The following is a 13,690-nucleotide window of genomic DNA, read 5'->3' on the forward strand; positions in this document are numbered from 1 at the left end:
ACTCGTCCCTATTCTCCCTACTTTGTAAAGATAGGTATATACATTTAAAAGTTTCCTGAAGAATTCAGAGACAATTTGTATGAACTGATACAGAATGAAATAAACAGAACCAAAAGAACAATACGTGCAGTAACTCCAACAGCATCATTGGAAAGATCATTAAAAGGAAGCCAAATGCACATGCAGCCCTAATGACCTCAGAGAAGAGATAGTGAAATAGACTACCATCCTCGTGGCAGAGAGGAGAGGCAGGAACTAGAAGGCCAGACCATTTTATATTTTTTCAGATAAGGTCATTATGCCAGATACTTTTTGTTTACCTCCTTTTTTGCTGTTGTTTGTTTGTTTCCTACGACGGAATTTTCAATTTTGAGAGGGATGGAGTATATTTCCAGAAATGACTGATCTCTAAGAGAAAAAGCATCAATAAAACTCAGTTAAAACTAAATTAAATCATGTAAGAAGAAAAGATATATATATATATGTATATATTCATAATGTATAGCTCAGTATTGATATAGATGTAAATATAGATATGAAACAAATACTGTCATTCATGATTTTAACCTTCCTTTACTACTACCACCCCTTTGTCAGTGACAATTAAAGCTGAAAGTTTTCAAAATTTGGGCAACGTATATCTTTTGGGTTTAAATTATTTTAATCAAGTATTAATTGTTATACAATTAACACCTGATTTTTAAAAATTTATTGTACTTCAGTACATTTTCAAACCTTACACTGAAAGTGATAAACTGTCTCTCTCTTTTTTTTTTTTGGCAATTGGGGTTAAGTGACTTGCCCACACAGCTAGTGTCAAGTGTTTGGTCTGAGGCCAGATTTGAACTCAGAGTCCTCCTGACTTCAGGTCTGGTGCTCTATCCACTGCGCCACCTAGCCACCCCCGTAAACTGGCTCTTGATGACCCAAGGTCATTACAAACCCCAACAATTTCAATGTAAGAGAATTGTTGTGTTGCCCTGAAGATGACTAATGTAGAAGTATAATAGGAAGACCCTGATCCTCCTTACACTAAAAAGACTCAAGCAGCTAAGTACTGTGATATGATTAATTCTTACTGTTTGAATTCTGTTTGCTTGTTATAGTTTTTTTCTGATTCTATCCTGTCAACTCAGTGAGTATTTATAATGAATCTGCTATGTGCTGAGCCTGAAATATAATGTCTCAATAAGAACATACAGGCCATGAATAAGAGTTTGAGTGGCTTTTCAAAGAGTAAGTTGTGCTCTATTTCAGCTTCACAAGACCCTCCTTCCCCCCCCCACCTTTTTTTCATAGTTTTGGGTTATTATAATCCTTTTGCGTCCCACTGACAGAGACCTACCTTTTCCCTAAAAACTCTACATTTTTAGCTACCCTCTCTAATGTAGGCTACTCTTTTTGTCTCTCTACTTCATAACTAGAAGTTGATGTCAATACTCTATCTTCCATCATCCCTATGACCATTTTCAAATCTTTGCCACCATCACTGAATAACATTTCTGTTGCAGTGAACACTATCTATCTGATCCCTTCTAAACCCCCTCTGTCTCCTGATGACTTTGGTAACCTATGTTTGCAACCTAGAGACTCTTTGCAATGGTGTAGAGCAGTGATGTCAAGCTCAAATAGAAATGAGAGCCACTAAACCATATGCAGGGATTGCTGAAGGCTACCTATTGACTTAGAATAGCACATGTTAACATTATCTATACTCTATTTTATTTTTATTTATTTTGTTAAATATCAGTGATAGCAAGAGGAAGACCAGTTCAGCTGAGTCCTCATCAGCAGAGTCACGATCTGGTTCTGAGGAGAAAGAAGAGAGCAGCAGTGAGGGATAAGAAAAGGAAGAAGAGGAGGTGACAGGAAGTAATTCTGAGGAAGTATCTGAGCAGTGTGCTGGAGAAATGAGTGAAGAAGAAATGAGTGAAGAGGAAGAGCAAGAGAATGGAAACCATATCTTCGTTGTTAACAGAGTCAAGATTTGACAGATTTGGGAGAGAAAAGTTGGAAAAGAGATACTGCAATCTAACACCACAGTGGAAGGACACAACCTCCCAATTCTCCAACCTTATCTCTCCTTAAGCTAAAGCAGGGAGCTCCCCAAATACCTTCCTGCGCCCTGCAGGGTTGTCAGAATCCCAGAGTCTGAACAGAAATGAAGAAGATACGTACAAACCAAAGGATATAAAGATTGATGAAACTGTGTCTATGAAATGGTTGAAAATGGAAAATGAGAAAGAAGACTTCCTGATTATCTCCCTCAGAGAAATCAATACCATCATGAATGCTTAGCACCAAAACATTGTCACAGTCTGGGAGATGGTAGTGGGCAGCAACATAGACCAAGATCTACATCACGATGAATTATGTGGAGCATGACCGCAAGAGCCTCATGAAGGTAATGAAACAGCCCTTTCTGCCCAGGGAAGTGAAGATACTGATGATCCAGCTTCTGTGAAGGGTGAGGCATCTTCACGACAACTGGAGCCTTCCCCAGGACATAAAGACATCCAACTTGCTCCTCAGAAGGCATTTTAAAACTTGGTGATTTGGGGTTGGCCAGAAAATATAGCTCCCCATTCAAAATCTGCATGCTGATGGTGGAACTGGGCCCCAGAGCTGTTACTAGGAGCTAAGTAATATTCCACTGCAATAGACATGAGGTTAGTGGACTGTATATTTGCAAAGCTGCTAACTTAGAGGCCCCTGTTTCCAGGGAAATCAGAGAGTGACCAGATCAACTGGTCAACAACTTAAATGACTGAACAACAACATGGAGAAGCATGGCAGAAAGTTGTGGGCTATATCATCTCAGAAAACAGTGAAGAGTAGAGGAAGAAAGAGAATATTCAGCCAGACCAATCCAAATATACCTATGAAACCTAAAGAAAGACAAAAGAGTGTACTTGAAATAGACCATATTTTCCAGTAATTTCATGTTGATCTACTCCCATCATCAACAGTTGTGTCATTTCAGTCATATCCAACTCTTTGTGAGCCCATTTGGAGTTTTCTTGGCAAAAATACTAGAGTGGTTTGACATTTTCTCAACAGCTTATTTTACAGATGAAGAAACGGAGGCAAATAGGGTTAAATGACACAGCTAGGAAGTGTCTGAGTGGTCACATCTGAACTCAAGTTTTCCTAATTCCAAGCCAGTGCTCTGTGCACTGTGCCACCTAGCTGTCCGGCAATACTCCATCTGTATTCTAACACCTATACCCAATCTGGTATATGGTGAAGTGAAAATGGCACTTAAAAAAATGAAATAAGAGAGAATGATTGGAGCAGACTAAGCAGTTTGCTGCTTGGGAGTAGGCACTATTTCATTGCTGCCTTTGTAGCTCCAATGCCTAGCCTAGTACCTACCACATAGCAAATGCTTGCTAACTGAAATAAATAACAATTTTTAAAAGTATTTATGAATCAAACAAAACATTCACCCACATATTACTCTTTTGGAGGAAAAAAAGATGATTAATATAATCTATAATGTCTTTTTCCAGTGCTGAACTAATCTTCTAAATTAAAAGGAATAGAGTTAGTTTCTGAACTCCCAATAACTTTCATAGAGAATTAACAATATCTTTCCAGTTGCACAGAATTACAATGTGGAATTCTCCCAAAGAGCTACATGGGATATAATAGTTAATGAGGCTGAAGAGACTTGATAGCAATTTGTTTCAGATCTCTACATTAGGAACCAACAGTACCCCAGTCTAGACTAACCCTGATCTTGGCTGAGATTTAATTAGTAGGAGAGAAATTATATACAGGACTCAAAAAACTATGAAACTTACGAATCTGAATTGTATGGTGAAAAGGAGACTAGACAGGAAGCTCTTAAACTTAAGTCCTAATTGCATGTATGAACTTGGACAAATCATTTTTCCCCTGTTCCCTCATCTGTAAAATGAAGATAATAATATTAGTACTACCTATTCAGATGGTTATTGTGAAGACTGTCGTTTGTAAACCTTAAAGTGTAATAGAAATGTCAGCTCTAATCAGTGGTATGTTGGGATATGTTTAACAATTGGCTTTCTTTTTAAAAAAATGTATAGCACAAAACATTTTTCAGTTTCATTTGCATTATCGATATTTTCCCATTCCTTCAAGTCTAGACAATCAACAAAAACAATAAATCTATCCCAGATTTATAGCATTTGCTGATAAAAAAATTTAACAATCAGCTGTCATAAGCTGTTATTAGTTGAGTCCAGCACATGCCTGGTTATGGGCTATGTCAGTGTGAAAAGGCTATAGACTAAATTATGCCTAACGCCCTTTCTAGTTCTAAAAATCTTGGTTTATTATTATATGTACAGAGAGAGAGAGACAAGAGATAGACATATAGAGACAGAAAGAGAGAAAGAGACTGACAGAGACAGAGACAGAGAGAGATCAAAAGACATAGTTACATAGATTCATAGATAGGTTTTAGAGAATTTTCACTTCTAAGGTCCGTTTTAGTTCTAGTTCAATGATCTCATCATCTAATAATCCACTGAAGTCAGGAACTTTGAATGTAACTTCTCTGTCATCTATATGAATTGATGACCTAGATAACAAAAGAAAGAACCAAGAGAGCAAGGAGCTGTTGGAGAGACAGAATAGAAAGCCATATGATTCAATTTGCTTTAGGAAAGCTGTAGGTCTTAGCCAAAAAGGAGCACAGTAACTGACAAGGGACAAATCATATAAGAAAACCTTGAAACTAAGATGTAATTGTGATCTGTGGTGGTACATGCCTGCAGACCCTGCTATTGAGGAGGCTGAGCCTGGCAGTTCAATTGAGCTTGGGAATTCTGGTCAGGTGTGTGCTCTAAATTCAGCAACAATATGGTGAAACCCTAGAAGTGAGAAACAGGTGTCCGCAGGTTGGTTAAGGAGGGGATCAATCAGTACAGGTTAGAAATAGAGCAAACCAAATTAAAATAACTCTGAGGTACCACCTCATACCTATCAATTGGCTAATATGACAAAAAAGGAAAAATGTTGGATATTGGAGGAGATGTGGGAAAACTGGAACACCAAGGCACTGTTGGTGGAGTTGTGAACTGATCCAACCATTCTGGAGAGCAATTTGGAACTATGCCCAAATGTCTATAAAACTCTTCATACCCTTTGATCCAGTGATACCATTGCTAGGTCTATATCCCAAAGATATATAAAAAAAAAAGGGGGGAGGGGAGAAGGACCTATCTGTACGGAACTATAGCAGCTCTTTTTGTGATGGCTAAGAATTGAAAATTAAAGGGATGCCCATAAATTGGGGAATGGCTAAACAAGCTGTGATATATGATTATAATGGAATATTATTGTACTATAAGAAATGACCAGCAGGATGATTTCAGAAAAATCTGGAAAGACTTACATTAACTGATACACAGTGAAGTGAACAGAACCAGGAGAACAATGTACACAGTAACAGCAATATTGTTCAATGAAGAACTGTGAACAACTTAGTTATTCTCAGCCATACAATGATCCAACACAATCTCAAAGAATTAATGATGAAGCGTACTATCCACATCCAGAGAAAGAACTGATATTGATTGAATACAGACTGAAGCATGCTGTTTTTCACTTTCTTTCATTTTTTTTCTTTTGTTTGAGTCTTTTTGTACAAAATGACTAATATGGAAATGTTTTACATAATTGCACACCTATAACCTATATCTGATTGCTTACTGTCTCAAAGAGGGAGGTAGGGATAGAATTTGGAACTCAAAATGTTAAATAAAAATGTTTAAATTTTTTTTAAGGAAAAGAAACAGCAAATCAAAGCTTCTGTGAAAGAAAGGAAGGAAGGAAGGAAGAGAGAGGAGGGAGTAGCAAGGGGGGTAGTGGGGGGAGGAGAGACAGAGAGAGAGAGAGAGAATATTTAAGACTATAATTAGCACAGAAGCTACTGGTCCAGGGAGTTTGCTCATTTGGCCACACAGCCCCTGAGGCAGAATGTTTTCAATGTATCTCAGTAGCCATTTACTCCAGTACTCCTCACCAAAAAATCTCCTGTACTCTTTAGCATTTGCTGCCTAAAAATGTGGTTCCCAATAGAATGCTCAAGATGCAGTATGGCCATGAGATTATAATTTCCTGTTCTGTGTATTACACTTCTCTTAATATAGCCTGGGATAGCATTGACTTTTTCCTCCTTGTCTTTTGCTGGGAAAGTAGGTATAGGCCAAAAGCCATTCATTACACCCCCAACTTATATATTCCCCCACTTGAGCCTGAGAACATGCCTAGGATGGGAAAAAAAAAAACTCTCTAGAGGTAAACATTATCTGGAGTGGATAAAGCTTGAGAGAAAATCCTATTGTATGTGATCCTTAGAATCTCTGTTTAGCCACAACCTCCTTTAAAGGGTGGGTTTTTCAGCTCTAATGGATTTCTGCCTCCTGTGGGGAAAAGATTCATGGCTGGCACTAGCTACTGCATCCCCATGCTTCAGGTCACTGTGTGGTAAAAAGGCCCATGAGGAGCAGTTGTTGCTTAGAATCATCTGGAGATTTTCAATTTCTATATCTGTGTTTCTTTCAAGAAAGCCTATATAAGTAAACCAGCATGACTACACATAATTTGTCAATCCATTAAACCCAGTAGTTTATACCAACACACTACCTCATGCAATTGACATATATTGCATTCATACTTAAACCCCTAGATTTCTTTCACATGAATTGCTTTGCCAGGCCTCTCCTTTTAATATTGATTTTTTTTACTGTAAATGTAGAAGTTCATATTTTTTCCTGTTAAAACTCAAATTAAATTAAATTTGCCTCATAGTTTGAGTTGGCCAGATCTTTTTCTATCTGGACTTTGTCAACCACTGTGTTCGCTATCCTCCTTGGCTTTGTGCCATTTGAAAGATTGACAAACAAATCTTCTATCTCTTGATCCAAGTTACTGTTTAAAAAAAAATAAGAGGTTAAGTAGCACGGGGCCAAAGAAAGATCCCCGGGGCCCTTGAAATCACTGGAAATTTAAAAACATAATGTTATCATGAAGCACTTAGTGACATTGAGGAAATGAATTTTATTCTTTAATGAAGGGGAAAAATATTTTTCTAAACTGATAACATATTATTAACTAGAAATGGAAACCCCCAACCACCAATCTTGAGCCCCTCCATCCAGCACTTTTGTGTTCCATGAATAAATCTGCCTCAGTGTAATATATCTATTTCTCACATATAATTCCTACCTTTAATTTATTTTCTATTAGCCTTCAATTTTTTTTATTTATTTTTATTACAATTTATTAGATTTCATGATCAAGAGGCAGTGATATGTGTATGCAAGATGCTGTATGCTGTCACATATACATTTCTACATATAATCAATAAAAACTTATTAAGTACTCACTATGTGCCAGGCAGCTAGGTGGCTCAGTGGATAGGAGACTGATTCCTTTAGTCAGAAAGATCTGAATTCAAATATGGCCTCAGATACTTACTAGCTATATGATCCAAGGCAAGTCATTTAACTCTGTTTTCCTCAGTTTCCTCATCTATAAAAGGAATTGGAGAAGGAAATGGCAAACCTTTGCCAAGAAAACTGCATGAACAGTATGGTCCACAGGGTCATGAAGAGATAGACAGAACTGAACAACGGTACCAGCAATGTGCCAGGCCTTGTGAGGTAGGAAAAAAATATTTGTCGTTGAAGAGCTACATACTAAAGGGGGAGTCAACATGAACATAAAGAGGTATGTATTAGCTGCACACAGATGGAAGGCAAACAGCCAAGGGGGTGGGGGAGAGGCACCAGCTGGAGGGATCAGCAAAGGCTTTCCTGCAGAAGGTGGCAAAAAGTTTCAAGGTGAGAGAGATTATTCCAGACATGAAGAACAGTGACAGTGATTACATAAGAGAGGCTATGCTAGTATATGTTTATGTACCTGTATCACAGGTAGGAATGCAGTTTGTGCTTTTTTAAGGGTTATTCAATACCTTAAACCAAAGACTTGACTTCAAATTTTGTCTCTGTTGCTTACTGTATGTGTAAATTTAAGCAAGTCACTTTCTGGGTTTCCATTATTTCATTGATAGGATGTTTATGATCTTTAACATGTTTAAGTTCCCTTTAAGCCTTGAAACCCACAAAACATGAATCTTGCTTAGCAACATAAAGCATGGGCGTCCATTTGTGCTTACCAAAGAACCCAGATGGGCTTTGTGGTTGTTTTAGACCAACTAGAGTCATAGAATGTTACAGTCAAAGGGACCTAGGAAAAGAACCAGTCCTATCCCCACATTTTACAGATGAGAAGTCTTAGGACCAGAAAAGAGAAACAAATTAGTGGTACACCTGACTCCTCTTTCTATTACACCAAATGGCTTCCCATCAGTTTCAAAACTCCCAGAATGTTATAATTTTTTTGGTGACACAAAACATTTATCACATGGTTAACCATGTAGGAAGAACACCTGCATAACATCGTCTCAAAAGGAACCAGTCTTGCAGAACAGCCAGCCTGTGTGGACATAGTGGAGGATTGTGGTGAAATATTCTCCACAGTGCCTATTAGTTACTGCATGACTAGGGTTGCAAGATTTCCTTCAGGAGTTTCTCCTTATTCATTTTGTTTGACAAGAAGTATGGATGGGGAGTGAAGTCAACATGGCGGAGTAAAAAGAAAAAGAAGTATGGATGTTGGGTAATTTGCTATTATATTTGAAAGGGATAAATTTTTAACTATGTAATATAAACATATTTATGTATATGTACAAATATATGTATGTGTATATATATAAACTTGTACCAGGTCTAGACATAAATATTCTGATGTAATTTTAGCACTCACATGTTCAATATTTCATGTTTTGACTGGCAACATCCCACGCCCAAGTACTGTTTATTGAAAAACCCTTTCTCCCCTTAATTGACCTTTCTGGAGTCAAATACTAATTAGAAACACTTGGAAGGACCTCATGTTAAGAAGCAATAATTGAGGCTACTAATGTATGACTAACATAAAGTACAGTACGGTGGCAAAGCATTCTATTTAGAGTCAGACTTATAATTGGGTCCAGGATCTGCCACGTCACTTCTCCTCCGTTACCCTTATCCCAGATGAAGAGGTAGCACTTCTCTTTGTCAAAGCTAACTCCTCTACATATATCCTTGATCCCACAACCTCCTATCTTCTCTCGTAGACTGGCCTCACTTTCACCTTTTATTACGGGGATTTGCTCTGTGAAGTTTGGATTCAGTCAAAGGGCCCCACTTGAGGACCTAGAGGGCCACAGGTTTCCCACCTCTGCAGCTCTATCCCCATCTACTGACTTCTTCCCGGCTGCCCACAAACAAGTCCTTGTCTTTTTTATTCTAAAAACCAAAACAACACAAAAAAACATCATCTCTGATAGCTACAATTTTATATATCTTCCTTTCTCAGCTAAATGACCTGAGAAAGCAACGGCGCTTGGTGCCTCTTCTTCCACTCCTTCTGCTTCTCAGATTTTGGCAGTCTGACTTTCAACCTCAATTATTCAAGCTGAAACTTCTCTCTTCAACAACAGGGTCTTTATGACCTCTAAGGTCCTTTTCAGTCCTGAACCCCATGAAACAGGAATCCTGCTCAGCAAACTTATAGCATGAAGGTCCACTGGAACTTTCTAAAGAAACCAACTGGTTTCCAATGATGCCAATTATCTTTTAAAAGTCAAATCTAGGGGCAGCTAGGTGGCGCAGTGGATAGAGCACCGGCCCTGAAGTCAGGAGGACCTGAGTTCAAATGCGGCCTCAGACCAAACACTTGACACTTACTAGCTGTGTGACCCTGGGCAGGTCACTTAACCCCAATTGCCTAAAAAAAAAAAAAAGAAATCAAATCTAATAGTCAATTCTCAATCTTCATCCTTAACCTCTTTGCAGCCTTCGATATTGTCAGCCATTCTCTCCTGCATACTCTTTCCTCTCTAGATTTTCCTAGCATTTCTCTCTCTCTCTCCTGGTTCTCCTATCTGACCACTTCTTAAATCTCTTTTACTATATCTTAAAGTCATGCCCAGCAATAATGCCCAATGTTCACAGCTCTGCCCTGGGTTGCTCTCTCTTTTCCCTTCATGCCATGGTTTTCAGTGATGTCTGACTCTTTGTGACCCCACTTGGGGTTTTCTTGGAAAAGATACTGGAATGGTTTGCCATTTCCTTCTTTGGCTCATTTTACAGATGAAGAAATGGAGACAAAGTGATTTTAGTAATTTACCATTGGTCACAGAGCTAGTAAGTGTTTGGGGCTAGATTTGAATCCAAGAAAATGAGTCTTCCTGACTCTAGGTCCAGCACTTTATCTACTGCACCACCTACTATATCATTTAAGGATCTCATCAGTTCCCATGGGTTCACCTCTCATCTCTATGCAGATGATTCCCACATCAATATATGTAGCCCTAATCTTACTCCTGAGCTACAGTCCATATCTGCCTCAAATTGGCTATCCTTTAGACATCTAAAACTCAACATGTCCAAAAGAGAACTTATGCTAAATCTCATATCATTATCAAGGACAACACAATCTTCCCAGTTTCTTGGGCTCACAACTTTAGTATCATCCTTGATTCCTCACTTATACACACCCCATGATTCCAATCTGTTGTCAAAGTTTGTCATTTCTACCTTCACAACATGTGTGTGTGCATGTGTGCGTGTGTGCGTGTGTGTGTGTGTGCATGTGTGCGTGTGTGTGTGTGTGTGTATCTTGTTTTCATTTATATGGGCATTGCCATTGTAGAGACCCTTATCACTTCTTACTTAGACTATGTCAATAGCCCTGTAGTTGGTCACCCTGTCTTGAGCCTCTCCCCATTCCAGACCATTCCTCCACTCAACTGTCAAAGTAACCTGTGCCGAAACTTAGATCTGACTATGTCACTACCCTACTTCCCCACCCTGCTCAATAAATTACAGGAGTTCCCTATTACCCACAAGATCAAATATTAAATCCTTTGTCATTTAAAGCCCTTTATAACTTAAATTCTTCCTACCTTTGCAGTCTTCTTACCCTTTAATCCCCATCACACACATTCTAAAATCAGCTATCATTTCTTACATGTGACAATCAATTTCCAAACTCCATGCATTTATGTTGATTTCTCCCAAAACCTGGAATGTGTTCTCTCCTCACCTCCAAATCCTCGTTTCCCTGGCTTCCTTCCAGAATTCATTTAAATCCCAGTTTCAACAGATGGCCTTTCCCTCCCAGCTAGTCCCTTCCTCTAAGATTACCTTATATTTGTGCTGTATGTATCTTGTTTCTACATAATTATTTACATGTAGCCCTTCTCCCTCACCATTAAAAATAGGATCTCCTTTAGACCAAGTACCTCATTTTTGCCTTTCTTTGTATTCCCAGCACTTAGTACAGACAATGGAAAATAAGTTCTTAATAAATACTTGTTGACTGATTTCTCTCTGCACCTCGATTTCCTCTCCTCCAAAAGAAGATCTGGACTAAAGAAGCTCTGTTTCATCTCTAATATTTTGGGATTATGTGACATACAAGATAAATAACATTTGTAAATATCTGCTTACCATTGAAGGCCCAGATGAGGTGAAACTTCCTCAATATCAATTCAATTCCATATACAATATGTATGTATGTAGCACCCACCAAAGTACGTGGAGCAGGTGGGACCACCAGAAAACTATTTCAGTCACAAAGCAATCTGTGAGACTACATCTACTCAAAAAAGTCACTCATGAGCCCCCTACCAAAGTGTTTTCATTTACCAGGGAGCTGGACAAGATTCTTAGTTCACATCTAAAGTATTTAATTAAATAGTGTAGTAATAAAAGCAGCAATACAATATTTCTTCCCATAAAATTGGAGTACACCCCACAAAATTCAGACACTATCCACAAGAAGAGTGAAGAAGTACATAACTAAGGGGAAAAAATGAATCTTAAATCTTAGGCTTTTTCTCAGGTCCTTCATTCCACTTCTCCTTTTTAGGTCACAAAGAAAAAAACCCAGGTGGAGATGTGTCAAGTTATCATTATCTACTTCAATCATTTATTCCAAATTCCTTCATTTACTATGTATATGTGGCCAGTAATAAGCCTGTCAGTGTTTGAGCCTTCTTTCTTCCTTTCTTTTTCTTTCTTCTTTTCTTTTTCTTTCTTCCTTTCTTTCTTTCTTTCTTTCTTTTCTTTTTCCTTTCTTTTTCTTTCTTTCTTTCTTTCTTTCTTTCTTCTTTCTTTCTTTCTTTCTTTCTTTCTTCTTTCTTTCTTTTTTCTTTCCTTTCTTTCTTTCTTTCTTTTCTTCCTTCCTTCCTTCCTCTTCCTTCCTTCTTTTTCTTCCTTTCTTTCTTTCTTTCTTTCTTTCTTTCTTTCTTCCTTCCTTCCTTTCTTCCTTCCTTTCTTTACTTTTAGGCAATTGGGGTTAAGTGACTTGCCCAGGGTCATACAGATAGTAAATGTCAAGTGTTTGGTCTGAGGCCACATTTGAACTCAGGTCCTCCTGACTTCAGGGCTGGTGCTCTATCCAGTGTGCCACCTAGCTGCCCCTTGAGCCCTCTTTCTAAATGTGTACTACATGAAAAAGTACTATGCTAGATGTCTGTCAAAAAGTTTGGTAGCCTTCCTGGACTTCTTCACTTGAAAGTGGTCTCTTCCTTCACTGAAGTCTTAGAGTGCTTTGTTTATGACTACTTTGCACTTGCAATATCCTATTTTTTTTGTTTATATTTTTGTATAGAGTATAAATGTCATGAAGGCAGGCAGGATGCATTTATTGTTTATATGCAAGTATCTAGCATGGGAAGTTATGAATCACAAGCAATATAGAACCCAAAAAGCATGCCTTGGAGGAGTGCACTCTGAGTACAAGGAAATATCAGGCCAGTAGTTAGGTTTGAAGGCCTGCCTAAGGCTCCATATTACATTGATGATGTCTGTACGCTTCTAATTCAATCTGGACACTAGGGGGGAAAAAAGCTCTCTGAAGTCAAAGACTAACTCATTTGTGTATTTTAATCTCCAGCATGTCCCATAACTCTCGGTATGTCATAGGGTCGCATAAAACTTTGTAGACTGATTGATACCTCTTAACAAAAGACTCCTTGGAAAAAAATCCCAATCAATTTGTACAGCTACATTTTTTTTTCAATTCAATTTAACAAACATTCATTAAGTCTTCCTCAGCTCCCCCAGCAGGGATCTTGAGGGGTTTGTTGAGGAAATGAAAAATCCTGTGCCTATCTAAAAGCAGGACCTTGAATGGCATCATGGCAGTGAAGAAAGAGTGCTGGTTTAAGAGTCACATGACCTGGGTTCAAATTCTGGCCCTTTCATTTGATATTGATTGGCTCTGTTCCAATCCCTTAACTTGTCTAGGTCTCAGTTACCTATTTGGAATATAAGGGGGTTGGGTTAGATGCCGCTGTTGTTTCCTTCCAGTTCCAAATCTATGATGCTATTATCCTATGCTTTTATGAACCCTTTCCCAGCTTCCACCTTGACCTCTGAGACAAGAAGAACAAGGAGCTCTGGATCTGGTATCAAGAGACCCATGGGTATGTTGGTTATTTCTAATATGGCGCACCACATTAAGCAAGTTACTTCAGTCCTCTAAGTTTCAATTTTCTCATCTATATGAAGGGAGTGATTGTGCTCCTCAGAGACGTTGTGGAAAAAATACTTTATAATACTTAAGAGTCTTTATTTATGGA

The 13,690-nt window shown here is 38.3% G+C and overlaps 1 pseudogene; it reads left to right on the forward strand.

Moving 5' to 3' along the window:
* The first annotated feature begins 1,739 nt into the window (after positions 1-1,739).
* On the forward strand, positions 1,740-2,763 carry LOC110197552 (cyclin-dependent kinase 11B pseudogene; annotated as a pseudogene).
* The last annotated feature ends 10,927 nt before the right edge of the window (positions 2,764-13,690 follow it).

Source organism: Phascolarctos cinereus, unplaced genomic scaffold, assembly GCF_003287225.1.
Source record: "Phascolarctos cinereus isolate Bilbo 61053 unplaced genomic scaffold, phaCin_HiC Scaffold_4;HRSCAF=312, whole genome shotgun sequence".
In the NCBI taxonomy this organism is placed as follows: Eukaryota; Metazoa; Chordata; class Mammalia; order Diprotodontia; family Phascolarctidae; genus Phascolarctos; species Phascolarctos cinereus.